We start from the raw sequence: 16,057 nt of genomic DNA, 5'->3' as shown, positions 1-16,057 counted from the left end.
GCTTGCTGCGTGTTTATTCATTGCAGCAAACATTTCTTGAGTCCGTGTAAAGCCTGTGAGGCCTGTGTAGGATCAGCTATGCAGACTCCACCCTAAAAGGAGCCTGAAAATGGTCATGGGTAAATCCTGAGAAGAACTAAGAAACCCCAGACTTTGACCGGGCCACTGGGTACCAACTACCTGTGAACAGATTGTCTGGCTTGGGGTGGGGGGTGGTTAGAGAGAGGAAGTTCCTCTGACTGAGGACCAAGATCCCAAGGCAGCAGGCACACTGATCCTGACCCTGACCCTCATCTCTAGCCCTCAGCAGCCGGAATAAACAAATACTCCCCTCACTGGGTATTTGTAGATTACACAAAGTAACCTAGGTGCTCACTGCTGAAAATATACACTCCCTTCCCCCCTCTCCTGAATCCCGGTCCCACTAGGCCTGGAAGCCACAGACCCAGCAAGCAAAAGAGTTTCCAGTCAATGAGTCTAGTCTGGATTGAAGCTGTGCTCTGTAATACGGTAGCCATTAGCCACGTGTACCTATTTAAATTTAAATTATGCCAGCGCAGTGACTCATGCCTGTAATCCCAGCACTTTGGGAGGCTGAGGCAGGAGGATCTCTTGAGCTCAGGAGTTGGAGACCAGCCTGGGCAACAGGGTGAGATGCCGTCTCTACAAAAAGATTTAAAAAATTAGCTGGGCACAGTGACAGGAGCCTGTAGTCCCTGCTACTCAGAAGGCTGAGGTGGGAGAATCACTTGAGTCCAGTCTGCATGGAGCCATGTTTGCACTACCGAATTCCAGTCTGGAGACCCTGTCTCCAAAAAAATTAATTTAAATGAAATCGAATAAAAAACTTAGTTTCTTAGTTGCACTAGTCACATTTCAAGTGCTCAACAGTCACATTGCTAATGGCTACTGTACTGAACAGTGCAGATACAGATCTCTTCCATCATCATAGAAAGTCCTACCGGACAGTGCTGGCCAGTTTCTTCCAGAGGTTTTCTGTTCTCTTTTCCTTTATCCCCCTCTACCTTCTGCTCTCCTCCACCTGAACACAGCTCATTTTGTGTAGGTGATGGCTAAGGTCTTCAAGCCAGACACATCTCTGCCCTGCACTGCCAAGTAAAAATGATAACACCTTGAGCAAGTGATTTAACTTCTCTGAGAGCCAGTGTTTTAGAAAATAGAAATAATTGTATTACCTCGAAGGGTGGTTATGAAGATGAGATGAGCTAAGTAAGGTATTAAATAGAGTGTTTACAGAAGTCCCTAGCATACAGCAAGTGCTTAAATAAGTGTAGGTGATCATTCATTCACTCCAAAAATATATTTTGAGCTCCTACTCTTTCCACGCACTATTCTAAGAGCTGGAGATACACCGTGAATAAAAGAGACAAAAACCCCAGGCTTAGTTGAGTTTCCTTCTAGTGTGGGAGACTATTAACACGATGTAAATTAAGTATGTGGAATGCTAGCGACTAGTGCTAAGGAGAAAAACTAAAGCTGAGAGGGAGACAGACCCCATGTGTGTTTGTGGCAGGGTGGGGTGGCATGGTGCCTTGGATGGGAGGCCAGGGAAGGCCTTGCCGAGAACATAATATTTGAGTGAAGACCTGAAGGAAATATACAAATCTTTAGAGATTCCCTATATGAAGGCCGGGCGCGGTGGCTCACGCCTGTAATCCCAGCACTCTGGGAGGCTGAGACGGGTGGATCACGAGGTCAGGAGATCGAGACCATCCTGGCTAACACGGTGAAACCTCGTCTCTACTAAAAAATACAAAAAATTAGCCGGGTGTGGTGGCGGGCGCCTGTAGTCCCAGCTACTCAGGAGGCTGAGGCAGGAGAGTGGCGTGAACCTGGGAGGCGGAGGTTGCAGTGAGCCAAGATCATGCCAGTGCACTCTAGCCTGGGCGACAGAGCGAGACTCCATCTCAAAAAAAAAGAGATTCCCTATATGTTCATCTTGGGCAGGAAAATTCTTGCCTCCTCTTTATCAATGTGTACTACCTGAGGGTGTTATGTTCTGGAGCAGAGGGCTCTGTGGGGACACATGGATGTTCCCTGCCCTGGAGAAGTATCTCTGGGGTAACAAGTCTTCAGCCCTTTAGCTCCTTGAAGTCTAGCAGAGGGAAGTGCTAAATGCCAGGTCATAACTGCAAGTCTGCAGGTGGGATCCTTGAGGGCTGGAGTGGCAAGGGGAAGGTGGCAAAGAAAAGCCTTTTTTTTTTTTTTTTCTTTTGAATACAGGATCTTACTCTTGTAGCCCAGGTTGGAGTGCAGTGGCACAATCACGGCTCACTGCAGCCTCGACTTCCTGGTCTCAGGTGATCCTCCCACTTCAGCTTCCTGAGTAGCTGGGACTACAGGCATGCACTACCACGTCTGGCTAATTTTTTGCATTTCTTGTAGAGACAGGGTTTCGCCATGTTGCAGGCTGCTCTGGAACACCTAGGCTCAAGCAGTTCACCCGCCTTGGCCTCCCAAAGTGCTAGGATTACAGGCGTGAGCCTTTGTGTCCAGCTGGGAGGTTTTTTGTGTAGTTAATCTGTGTTCTTTACCCTCTCCTCTTGCCTGGGATCTAAAGAGGTCAAAAGTCCCTGGCAAAGGCAGAGGCTTTTCTGCCACTGGGTTTAGGCTTGATGTTAGTTGGACCTCAGCAGCCTCCCCCACTCCTGCTCATCCCTTGCCAGCTCTGTCGGGTGCTTTCTACTCTTAGGAGTGTGTCCCGAAGGCCCTGCATCCAGCCTATTCTCCCCAGCACCTGTTCTCTGAATCGGTTCCCACTCCACTTCCCAACCGCTTTCCCGAAAAGCATCCTTTGGTCTTCCCTCTCTATATGATGGTTACAATAACCGTTACCATTTATGGTGTGTCAACTGTGTGCAAGTAGCTGTGCTAGGCCCTTGGCATCTGTGATCTCATGTAATCTTCAAAACAGCCTCAGGTGACAGAAGTGCTGGCCCCATTGCATAGATGGTGGGCTGCAGGACAGGATGAGAAGCCAGTTTTGCACATATGGAAACAAATGTCTTTTGTTTTCGTTTTCGTTTTTGTTTTGAGACAGAGTCTCTGTCTCCCAGGCTGGAGTGCAGTGGTGCGATCTTGGCTCACTGCAACCTCCGCCTCCCGGGTTCAAGCGATTCTCCTGCCTCTGCCTCCAGAGTAGCTGGCGTTACAGGTGCACACCACCACACCCAGCTAATTTTTGTATTTTTAGTAGAGATGGGGTTTCACCAGGTTGCCAGTCTGGTCTCGAACTCCTGACCTCAAGTGATCTGCCTGCCTCGGCCTCCCAAAGTGCTATAGGATTGCAGGCGTGAGCCACCGCACCTGGCCTCAACAGAAATGTCTACTAGACAATCAAGAGAGGATGCTGATAAGGAGTTGGATATGGGAGTCAGAAATTTGGGAATGAGGACTGAGCTTGAGATGTAAATGTGGGGTCATATGCTGGCAGATATTATTTCAAGCCCTGAGAGTGGCTGAGGTCCCCCACTGCTCCTGTGGACTAGGAAAGAGTTTACTTATTTTTATTAAACAAAGAACTTCCTCTTTTTTTTTTTTTTTTTTTTTGTATTTCGTTATATGGATGTACTGAGTTTATTTACCTGGTTCCTTTTTTTTTTTTTTTTTTTTTTTTTTTTTTTTTTTTTTTTTTTTTTTGAGACAGAGTCTTGCTCTGTCGCCCAGGCTTGAGTGCAATGGCACGATGTTGGCTCACTGCAACCTCTGCCTCCCGGGTTCAAGCAATTCTCCTGCCTCAGCCTCCCAAGTAGCTGGGATTACAGGCGTGCACCACCAAGCCCGGCTAATTTTTGTATTTTTAGTAGAGATGAGGTTTCACCATGTTGGCCAGGCTGGTCTCAAACTCCTGACCTCGTGATCCACCCACCTTGGCCTCCCAAAGTGCTGGGATTACAGGCGTGGGCCACTGTGTCCGGCCACCCAGTTGCCTTTTGATGGATGTTTAGTTGTTCCCTTCTTGCTCTTAGGGCCCCTGCTGTGGGGAATAACTTTGCATATGCCTCTTGTCGTGTGAGTGCAAGTACACCTGCAGGATATATTCCCCGAAGGGGAATTGATGGGCAAAGGCCATGAGATTTGTCATTGTGAGACAGGATAGAAGTTGCACCAATTTATACTTCCAGCAGCATTGTGAGAATGCCTGTGTCCCTACGCCCTTGCCAAAAGTGTGCTATTAACCTGGTATCTACACAGACAATGGCTTCTGTGTGGAATTAATTTGCATTTATCTTATCTGAATAAGATTGTATGGGTTTTTTAATGTATAACCGACATTTGCATAATCTACTATGACCTGCCTGTTCATATTCAATGCTAATTTTATTTTGATTGGGTCATTAATCTTATTGTTTACAGGAGCTCTTAACATATTAACATGTCATACATGAGTTGTATATTTTTCCAATTTGTCTTTGACTTTTTTTTTTTTTTGGTGGTGGGGGTGGTTTTTGCCAAGAAATTTCTTTCTTTCTCTCTCTCTCTCTCTCTCTCTCTCTCAGGGTCTCACGGTGTCACCCAGGCTGGAGTGCAGTGGCATGCTCATGGCTCACTGCAGCCTCAATTTCCTGGGACTCAAACGATCCTCCTGCCTCAGCCTTCTGAGTAGCTGGGACTACAGGCGCACACCACCACACTTGACTAGTCTTTCTATTTTTTGTAGAGATGGGATTTTGCCATGTTGCTCAGACAGGTCTCAAACTCTGGGTTCAAGCGATCCTCCCTCCTTGGCCTCCCAAAGTGCTGGGATTACATGTGTGAGCCACTGCACCTGGCTGCAAATTTTTTTTTCCAACTAGTTGAATTTACCAGTCTCTTTTATAGCTTCTAGGTTTTGTGTCATACTTAATAACATCCTTCCCATTCCAATATTTTATTTTATTTATTTTTTGAGAGAATGTCAATCCACCTTTATTGGAGGAAACCTTGCACTGTAACTGTTTTAAATAATGTGTGCCCTGCCCCACCCCGTGCCTGGTGGGCTCAGACGATCATCTCCAGCTGCCGGGCATACTCGGTGACCTGTTTGGCCAGTTCTGTGGAGGGAATGGTAGTGTCTTCTGGCTCCTGCTGCTGGCTGGCAAAACTATATTAGTTGTTGGGGCCCAGGACCCACTCTCACTTCTTGGTATAGTCGGTCATCTTTTTGGGTGTGTTGAAGAAGAGGATCTGGTGGCCTCGGTAAAAGGGATTTTCTCATAGGCTTTCTCGATGCACCCGGTGATCTCATCCCTGATAGTGTCAAGCAGGATGTCGATGAAGAAGGTGTAGCTCTTGGCGGGGATGTTACCCTTGGCCAGGAACACTTTGTTGTAGCTGCCTTCCATCAGGTATTGCTCCAGGGACACAGGGTTTTTGGTGTAGACACTGGTCTGGATGTCCTTGGCAGGCAGCCACTCCAACTCCATGTGGAACTCAGCCACCCGCTTCTGGGACAGCAGGAAGAGAAGGTTGAGGCCCAAGAGCTGGTGCATGTAGGCTGACTGGGGAAGCTGTTCCTTGCAATCAAAGTAGCAGCATTTGAGCTGGGTCATGTGGCGCTTGAAGGAGGGGATGTCCTTGCATAGGATGCTCCACTGGCCCCGATCTTCAGTATGTCACGGGCCAGAATGAGCCGCTGTTTGGTCAGCTTGGTCCCTGTGGTTGGCAAGTAGTTGAGCTCCAGAAGAACTAGCTCGAGGCGGCCCAGCTCTTCCCTGCACTTGCTAAGATTGGGGCTTTTATGGTTCCACTCGCCCGTGAGTTGCTTGTACTTGCTGTCTGCAGCCTGCAGGACAGGGCCCTAGGTCGCCATGGGCCCGGAGCTCAAGGCACCGGCTGCACTGTTCACCTCCACCCCCATTCCAATATTTTAAAAGATTCTCCTTTTCTGGTATTGTTAAAAGTTTTAAAAGTTTAAATATTTGATCCATTTTGAATTTATTAATATTATGGATGAGGTATAAAGTCTGACTCCAGCTTTTTCTTTCCAATTGTCACCTAACATCCCTTTACAGTTTATTGAATCCATCTTTCCCCCACCGATTTTCAAAATTACATTTTAAATCTATCAAATTCCTGTGTACTTGGGTTTATACTGCCTCTTGGCATAGTGAGTAGTTAAAAGCACAGATTCTGAGGCCCAATTGTCTGGACTTGAATCCAGGTCACCCCTAATTAGCTGTATAACCTCAGGCTGTTCTTCTGTCAAATAGACAATTGAGAAGATCAAGTTAGTTAATCTATGTAGTACACTTAGAAACTGCCTGTATGTGTAGCAAGCACTTTGACTAAGTTATTTTTTTAATGTGGTAAAATACACATAATATGAAATGCATCAGCCAGGTGCAGTGGCTCACACCTGTAATCCCAGCACTTTGGGAGGCCGAGGCAGGCAGATCATTTGAGGTCAGGAGTTTAAAACCAGCATGACCAACATGGTGAAACGCCATCTCTACTAAAAATACAAAAATTAGCCAGGCCTGGTGGCGGGCACCTGTAATGCCAGCTACTCTGGAGGCTGAGGCAAGAGGGGAGGCAGAGGTTGCAGTGAGCCACGATTGTGCCACTGCACTCCAGCCTGGGCAATAAGAGTAAGACTCCGTCTCAAAAAAAAAAAAAATAACCATTTTAAAGTACACAGATCAGTAGTGCAGACTAAACTATTGTTTATTTTTATTAGTTCTGAACTTTCTAGTCTCTTCCATAATTTGGTCTCCCTATCCATGTGCCAGTATCGCAGTGTTTTAATTATGTAGTTTTATTTTTTCCTTCTTATTTTTTTAGAGACAGGGTCTCACTCTGTTGCCAAGGCTGGAGTGCAGTATCTCGATCATAGCTCACTACAACCTTGAACTCCTGGACTCATGCAAGCCTCTTGCCTTAGCTTTCTGAGTAGCCAGGACCACAGGTACATGACATCATGACTGGCTAATTAAAAAAAAAATTTTTTTTTTTGTAGAGATGAAGTTTTGCTATGTTGCCTAGGCTGGTCTTGAACTCCTCGTCTCAAGAGATCCTCCCGCCTCAGCCTCCCAAAGTGTTGGCATTACAGGCATGAGCCACTGCACCTGGCCAAGTAAACTTTAGAGATTAATTAGGGAACACTGATGTATTTATAATGCCGAGTCTTCCTATCTCCTGGTAGGCCCGATGGGGCTTATGATGAGGGAGGAGGAGCTGGGGCAGGAGAGCCCGACATTCAGTTCTCACTGAGGGGAGATGTGCCCATGACACTTCCATTTGGAACTGCTTCCTTGACGGTGGTGTGGAGTGAGCTGGACCAGTGTGTGCGTGCATGTGTGTACCCAAGCTCATGGCACGTGGGGGTGGGGGGGGGATGGCACAGCAGTGATTGGAATGCAAGAGTGGGGACTTTGGGGCCTGTACGAAAAAGTGTTATGGCAGAGTGACACACCTACAAAAGAGTGTGGTCAGCATAGGTCTCACACTGGGTGAGTTTTTACAAACTGAACACATGCATGGAACCACCACTCAGAGTAAGAACTGAACAGAAGCATCCTCAGGGGAGCCCTGAAATCCCCCTATGCACACCCCTCAAACCTCCCCTTACCCCTCCCAGCTGCTCCTTCCACACCTCCACGTGACTTCTTAAATCTTCAGCTTTGCTGCCTCATAGCTAAAGGGGTCAGGGAGGGGAAGCTGGGGGGTCTGTAGATATGGAATGGGGGTGCGTACATCAGGTCCCTCCCTCTCCTTGCCCTCCTGCCACCTTCCAGAAGCACATAAAAAAATCTGACTGAGGGCCATCCTCCCTGTTACACCTGAGGCTGTGCTCAGAGATAGAAGACAAGACCCCCTGGGCCGTGCTTCTGGGAAGGCAGAGGGCTGCGTGTTAAGCCTCGACTGAGAGTCCCAGAGTCCAGCTCCAGTCCTGGCTACACCAGGCACTGCTGTGTGACTTCTGGGCCCTGGTTCTCCTCATCCACTAAAATGAGCAGGTTGCCCTGAGTCATCCTTAAGAGTCCTGTATAGCCTTAAAACAGCGCTCCTTATCTCAGCACCCACTCCCTGGCTGTAGCTTCTCCTCACCGTCCCTTTCAGGACCAAAATCCTGTGCGTATCCATCTGCAGGTACCAATGGCTTTCTTCCAAGGCCCTGCTGCGTCCTGCCTTTAATCTCTTTATTTCTCTATCTGCTCCTGGGGTTAGGTTTAGGCCAGGGAGTGGATTGTTTGCCCTCCTTAGATATACTTTATTTTTTTGAGACAGGGTCGCCCAGGATGGAGTGCAGTGGTGCGATCTCAGCTCACTGCAAATTCCATGTCCAGGGTTCAAGTGATGCTCCTACCTCAGCCTCCCGAGTAGCTGGGATTACAGGCACGCACCACTATGCCCAGCTAATTTTTTTTTTTTTTTTTTTTTTTTGAGATGGAGTTTCATTCTTGTTGCCCAGGCTGGAGTGCAGTGGCATGATCTCAGCTCACTGCAACCTTCTGGTTTCAAGTGATTCTCCTGCCTCAGCCTCCCAAGTAGCTGAGATTACAGGCACCCACCACCACACCTGGCTAATTTTTGTATTTTTAGTAGCGACAGGGTTTCACCATGTTGGCCAGGCTGATCTCAAACTCCTGACCTTGTGATCCGCCCTTCTCTGTCTCCCAAAGTGCTGAGATTACAGGCGTGAGCTGCCGCACATGGCCTTAGCTATCTTTTCCTCTAATTAGTTTATAATCTCTGAGAGTTGACCCAGGTTGGACCTTCTTGGAGTGGAGCCAGGTGGTTATCTCTGATGCTGCCAGGGGAGGATTAAATGTTTTATCTCCTGAGTTGGTCAAACGCGCATGTGGGTCTCTGAGTCAGCATTGAGCATTACCTGTTTATGGGTCCAAAGGAGCCTCCCTCCCAGACCCTCTCTCCAGCAGTATACAGTCCATGGTGTGGATGGGAGGAAGGCAAGGCCAAGGTAAATACTGACTCCGCCAAATACAAGACAAATACAAGCAGGTACAAGAAGTACAAATACATATGTGGTGGAGGAGGGAGCCAGGGGCCTGCCAGCCAAAGCTAGTCATCTGAGAAGAGGGGGTTGCGGACAGGTGGGGCTGGGAGCTGAGTCAGAGAAGGTCGCTGGGCCTCCGGTTAGAGCCTGGGAGCCTTGACTTGCCGTAGCCTGCGGCCTTGCCTCTTTCTGGACAGTGGCCGAGGGTGCCCTCTGAATGTTAAGGAGAAATGAATGGGCCCAGACGGTGGGGTGACCTGGGGAGGCGCGAGATTTGGAGTCCAAGGGGAGGCAGTTTTAGGCTCTAACTCATCCTATACACGCTGCGGCTGTGGGGGAAGGGAGAGAAAGGCCAAGGGCACAACTCCTGGCTCCTGAGAGTCCCCCAGTGCCCCATTAGGTTGGCAGCTGCAGTGATGGCGCTGACCCCCCTCTTATGCACACCGCTCAAGCCTCAGCATTCCCTTCCCTGGGCCTCTGAAGGGTGCAAAGATGTGAGAAGAGCGGAGAAGAGGAGAGGAAATTGGGAGAGGGAGAGAGAGAGGGCAGTGGGAAGCCCAGTGAAGGGAGCGGGGGGTGGAGCATGGCGAGTTACCTAGGCCAAGGAGAGAGAGGCTTTGGCCAGGCTCACCTGGGTCCAGCATGGATTCCCTCACGCATGAGCTGTGTGAATTTGGGCAAGTTCCCTAACTTCTCTGATCTCTTGTTGCCTCAACAATGAAATGGGGACAAGACTTCCTCCCTGGCAGACTTTTTGTGAGTAGTATGCTCTTAGGGAAAGCCCAGGGCGCAGGGTAAGTGTCCCAGTTGCTAATGATTTTTGTGGTTATTATCACAGCAAAGCCAGGAGCCAGTCTCGGTCCAAAGATGGAGAATGCAAGAACAGGTGACCAAGAGCACTGGGACTTGTCCTAGCCCTCGTGGGACCAAATTCTATACTTGTTTCCATGTGGACACAAGGTGTCCACAGGCTTCTCCTGGAGGCTTCTCAGCACCCACCTACTTTTAGATCAAGACCATTATTGCTGACAGGGGACCTTTGTTTCCTCTGTGGCCCCTTCTGAAATCCTATGCCTTTGCAACCCAAGAAGCTGGGTTAGGCTGGGGGCCTCCTGTGCTGCCAGCTGGCCTGGGCAGCGGGGACCTGCATCCCTGCTCAGAAACAGGGGTGGTGGGATGGGATTAGCAGGCATGAGCCAAGCCTGTGTCCTAGGTGGCAGGCCAGGCAGCTGGTTCACCGCTTACATAAACGGGGCCAGGAAGCTGAACTTGTTTTTGCTGGCAAGAGCTGTGGCAAGCTGCAAGAGAGTTGAGAAATATGTGTCTCCGTGTGAGTGTTTTTCTCTGGTTATTGACATTTGCAAGTTTACTTGAAGAGGGGGAAGAAGTAGAAAAACAACAAAGCTTTTTGGATTCCTGGCACCCAAACTTAGGTCCCAACTGGGGAGGAACCCCACTTTCCCAGAGCTGTGCTGCAGGGTCCCCAGACCAAGGGGTGTCTGGGCCATGGTGGGGGTCCCAGTGCCCCTGGGAGGGGGATTCCTAGGCCACCGGGGCAGGGAGATACGGGCTTGCTTGTTGGGAGTTACTCTTTCCCTTGAGGAATGGGAGGCAAGGGAGGTTGTGGGAATTTTCCCTCCCCTAGAGCTCTCCAGGGAGAAAGAAGCATTTTTCTGAGGGCACTGGGATGATCTGGTCATCATCCTTCTCCCAAAGTCATCAACTATTAAAATAATAAATCCATAGATTAATTATGTGTTTTCAAGCTGAGTATTGTTTGCTTCCTGCCCTCTGAGAGCTAATGATTGGGCGCGATGGGATGCTAGACCGCAGGAGTGGGGGCCTGTGGGGGACCTACAGGTCACAGTCTGAACCCCCATTTCACAGAGAAGGCCAGTGGGCTCTGCCAGGGGTGGTGACGTGCCCATGGCTGCCTGTGAGTCATCATAAGATCAGGAATAGAACTCAGGTCGCCTGACAGCACAGAGCTGTTTCCTCTACACCAAGGGGCCTCCTGCTTATGGAGATGTACTTTATTTTATTTATTTATTTATTTTCGAGAAGGAGTCTTGCCTAGGCTGGAGTGCAGTAGTGCGATCTCGGCTCACTGCAGCCTTCGACTCACTGCAGCCTCTGCCTCCCGGGTTCAAACGATTCTCATGCCTCAGCCTCCTGAGTAGCTGGGATTACAGGCACACGCCACCAAGCCTGGCTAATTTTTGTATTTTTAGTAGAGACAGGGTTTCACCATGTTGGCCAGGCTGGTCTCGTACTCCTGACCTCAAGTGATCCACCCGCCTCGGCCTCCCAAAGTGCTGAGATTACAGGCGTGAGCCACCACACCCTGCTGAGATATACTTTATATTAAAAAACAAATCAAGGCAGACTGTACGTTTGTGTCAGCCCAACTCCAAACAATTAATAGTCAGTGATTAAACTGACCAGACCAGACCAGACACCGACACTAACTGTTGAGGAGGAGCTTGGGGGTTTGTTTTCGGGAGGCAATACTGCCTCCTTTTGTGATCTTAGTCCCAGGTGAGGTGCTTCCTTGTCCTCTCTGCAGAATCCCATTCCTTCTTAGCCTGGGCTGAAGGTGCTCCCTCCCCGTATGTGACCCCAGCCTTGGCGCAGTCCTTGGGTGGTGCTCTTCCTCCCTCCTGCCTCTGTGCTGCTTCATGATGCACAGGAGCCAAGGAGGGGCAGGGGACAGTCGTTTTTTTCTCAGGGAGATTGGAAGAGAATAGAAACAAGAAGCAATGGAATGCTCCTGTCCTGGAGGCTGGTGGGGCAGCGGGGAGAGGTGGGGAAGCCATTGAGCCTGCACATACTTTTGACAGGCTTGGCTCATGCCTGCCAATCCCATCCTACTGCCTGGGTTTCTGAGCAGGGACATGGGTCCCCACTGCCCAGGCCAGCTGGTAGCACAGGACGGCATCCAACCTAACCCAGGCTCCTGGGTTGCAAAGGCATAGCATTTCAGAAGGGGCCACAGAGGAACCAAAGGTCCCTCTGCCTGTGGAGTCAGGCCTGATCTCCTTGAGGGTGCTCACACCCTCCATGTTCCCCTGTAGGTCCTCCTTCCCTCCTTACTGCGTTTCAGATACTCCAGACACCAGCCCTCCCCAGAACTCTCACTGTTTTTTGTTTTTTTGAGACAGTCTTGCTCTGGGTCCCAGGCTGGAGTGCAGTGGCACAATCACAGCTCACTTCAGCCTTGACCTCCTGGGCTCAAGTGATCCTTCTGCCACAGCCTCCCAGATAGCTGGGACCACAGACATGTGTCACCGTGCCCAGCTAATTTTAGAGTTTTTTGGTAGAGATTTTTGGTAGAGTTTTTGGTAGAGATTTTTGGTAGAGTTTTTTGGTAGAGATTTTTGGTAGAGTTTTTTGGTAGAGTTTTGCCATGTTGCCCAGGCTGGTCTCAGCCTCCTGGGCGAAAATGATCCTCCCATCTCAGCCTCCCAAAGTGCTGGGATGACAGGCGTAAGCCACGATGCCTGGTGACTATCAATTCTTTTTTTTAAATTATTATTATTATTATTATTATTATTTTGGAGATAGAGTTTCACTTTTGTGGCCCAGGCTGGAGTGCAATGGCACAATCTCAGCTCACTGCAATCTCTGCCTCCTGGGTTCAAGTGATTCTCCTGCCTCAGCCTCCCTAGTAGCTGGGATTACAGGTGTGCACCACCACACCCGGCTAATTTTGTATTTTTAGTATGGGGTTTCTCCATGTTGGTCAGGCTGCTCTCAAACTCCCGACCTCAGGTGATCTGCCTGCCTCGGCCTCCCACAGTGTTGGTACTACAGGTGTGAGCCACGGCGCCTGGTGACTCAGTTCTTAATGCCTTGCATATACTGTTCTCTCTTTATGGAATATAACGCCTTGTGGCTCCACTTATCAAACCCCCACTCGTTTATCAAGGCCCCAATCAAATCTCTCTTCCCCCTTTAAAATAATTGATCCCCCCCAAAAAAAATAGAATAATTGATCCCTCTTCTTAGTTCCCTCAGTATGTTGGAGACATTTATATCAGGTTGGCCTGTATTATAGATAGTTTTAAGCTCTAGGGCTTTGTGGGGTTTAAAGAAGATTACGATATGGAAACAATAGAAAGGAGTGCCAGTGCATTGTAGGTGCTCAGTAACTTCAATATGGAGTTTTTTTTCCTGGATTAGGAACTTCTGAACTTGCACATCGTGGGTGCACAAAAATTATTGAATTCTTGAAGAAGGGACAGGTATAGGCTTGCAATCCTGGCTCTAAATGCTGAGCAATTGCTCACGGACAAATGCTCTGTTGATTGTGTGCTCTTTGCTAAATTTCAGTGTGTGCACCAGCCACGCCTTCGCCCCCGCCTGCCCCATCTCCTAGAGCCTACTATGCAAGGCCTGTGTCAGGCTGGGGTGGGAGCATGAGAATGATTGGGCATATCTCCCAGGAGCAGGAAGGACTGCTCTCATGAGCCCCCTCCTCACCTGGTTCCCCATCGTGTCTCTTCCTTTTGGCCCTTCTCTTTGGTAGGGCCTACTTAGGGAGGGCCCCAGCAGATTCCCAGGGAACAGAAAAACAGGGACAGATGGGAGGAATCAAGGCTGAGCCCAGGGATGGTGTCTTGTGTCCACCAGGGAATCAGGCCTACAGGGGAATGCTGGGCTATGGGTGCAGAATTCAGTGACAGTGACAGTGAGAGAACTCAGCAGTGCAAGGGCAAAGTGGCACTGTCTGGCCTGAAGGTGCTCGGAAGCTGTTTGTATTGAAAAATCCGCCCTCATCCCCCCACATCCCTCAGTGCCCACTGCGCTCTGCTGTGCCCTCTCCCTCCTTCCTAGAAATCCTAACTCAGACAGACCCAGGCTATGTAGCTTGTTTAATTAAATATATATATTCATTATAAGAGCAATATAGGCAACTTACGGAAAATTCAAAAACTACAGAAAGATGCAGGGAAGAGAAAGAAATCACCTCTAACACCATCATTTGGAGAGGAGGGCAGAGGTAGTGAGAGGACACTTCTGTGAATGTTACTTGTTCTGAGAGTCATGCATGAAGCTTCCCCACTGCCACCCGGCTGTCAGTGGTACTGAGTCAGAGATGTGGGTCAGGAGGCTGAGGGCTGAGTAGGGGGGAGGGGAGGGGCGGTGCTGCTCACTCTGACTTTAGCAAGTATATTTTCGTATGGTCTTTATGAGTATTTCTTTGATCATTCTGCATACAGCGCTTTTAAAAGCGTAGTTAACACAGTGTTGTTCACAGGTTCTAGAGGAAATATATTTTGAAGCAGGGCTATGACAGGCAATACTTGCCAATGGGTGGTTTATAATTAATCATTCCGTTTTAAAAAATAGTGACTCAGTTTTAAAGATTCAGAAAACCATTACTCAAGTTCCTTGGCAGAGGAAGTGGCCATTATGTTGCTCCCTGCAGCTCTGCTTTTGTGGAAGAGGGAAAAAAAAGTATTTTTATTTGGTATTTCTCTGAGCTGCTCAGATACTTTGGCCATTGTTAGTGAGTGCAGGAGCAGAACAGCCCCTGCTATTGTTCAGGCTGGCCGCTAAACATGGCAAGAGCTTCCCGCTGAACTGGGGTAGGGGAAATGACCAGAAAGACATTTACTGGATTCGGCAAAGGCAGAAGCAGAAAAGAGAGCTTCCTCTGGCTCCAGGAGTCTATTTCCTTGCCTCAGCGGGCTCCTCTGCCCCCCAGCCTGGGCCTGCCCATCACACAACACAAGAGGGCACCACTTAGACCCCTTCACCTGCAAACCGTGCTCCTGGGAGTTTTTGGTGCCTAGACCCTGTCCCTGTGGGCACCCCTAACGTGCCCTATATTCAACAAACATGCATTAAGCACCTACTGAGTTCTCTGATGAGTGACGACCAGGAGCTTCCAGTGTTGTCACCATGGTGGCGGAAGGGACTATGCCTTGTGAAAAGTGCCAGTGATTGGATGAGCCACAGTGGTCTTTGACCCCTACCTTAGACCTTCATGCATCCTGCACTTGTGTCTGTTGCGTGCCCTGTGAATTCTGATTTCTGCTAATCAGCTAATCAGCTGAGGAAGGGATATTGCAAGCACTGCACTGGGAGCAGTTCTCTTTGGGCACTGTTTCCATCTTTGTTCCTACAAATTTGTCATTTGTGCAGGAACTTGAAATCCGTGTTAGCTTTTATCTTGACAGCTGCTTTATCAAGTGGAAAATGGAAAAGTGGAAATATTGATGCATTGATTAGAAGTGTCGTTGCATCTTCCATACGTAACCGCATTCAGGCACTGATGGACTTCAAGATGTGGACTGGATGGGGTAAACTGCCACCTCCATCAGGTGCTCGTTGGAGTTCAACGCACTGGACCGTTTGTTCAGTTGTGATGTAGCAGGACAAGCCACAGACAAAACCCCTCAGACACCGAGTTAAAGAAGGAAGGGCTTCATTCGGCCGGGAGCTTGCCAAGACTCACATCTCCAACAACCAAGCTCCCCGAGTGAGCAATTCCTATCCCTTTTAAGGGCTCACAACTCTAAAGGGGTCCACGTGAGAGGGTCATGATTGATTGAGCAAGCAGGGGGTACATGACTGGGGGCTGTGTGCACCGGTAATTAGAATGGAACAGAACAGGACAGGGATTTTCACAGTGCTTTTCTATACAATGTCTGTAATCTATAGATAACATAACCGATTAGGTCGGTGTGGATCTTTAACTACCAGGCCCAGGGTGTGGCGCTGGGCTGTCTGCTTGTGGATTTCATTTCTGCCTTTTAGTTTTTACTTCTTCTTTCTTTGGAGGCAGAAATTGGGCATAAGACAATATGAGGGGTGGTCTCCTCCCTTAGTGAAGGAAAAGGACACATGTCACACATGCCAACACCAGCAGTTTCACTCTTAGGGAAGTTCTTGGGCAAGTGCACTGAGTCATGAGAAAGTTGATAGCCACCCTCTTTGATATGGCAAAAAACTGGGAATGACCCCAAACCTCCCTCAGTGAGAGAATGATAGGGTCACACAATGAAATACTACATAGCAGTGAGACTGAATGAACTACATGTCAGTGAATCAGAGAAACATATAAATGAGGCCAGGCCAGGTGGTCATCCC

General features: G+C 48.9%; 1 protein-coding gene and 1 pseudogene across 2 annotated transcripts in view; one reads left to right on the top strand and one right to left on the bottom strand.

The window, feature by feature from the left end:
- The window catches only part of IL6R (interleukin 6 receptor), a 63,823-nt gene that overhangs the window by 3,116 nt on the left and 44,650 nt on the right, over positions 1 to 16,057 (top strand). The gene's annotated exons all lie outside the window — the stretch shown is intronic.
- LOC101178697 lies at positions 5,002 to 5,860 on the bottom strand (annotated as a pseudogene).

The sequence above is a fragment of the Nomascus leucogenys genome, chromosome 12 (genome assembly GCF_006542625.1).
Source record: "Nomascus leucogenys isolate Asia chromosome 12, Asia_NLE_v1, whole genome shotgun sequence".
Classification (NCBI taxonomy): domain Eukaryota; kingdom Metazoa; phylum Chordata; class Mammalia; order Primates; family Hylobatidae; genus Nomascus; species Nomascus leucogenys.
The sequence above is the reverse complement of the archived record's forward strand: the minus strand, read 5'-3'. Positions and strand labels throughout refer to the sequence as shown.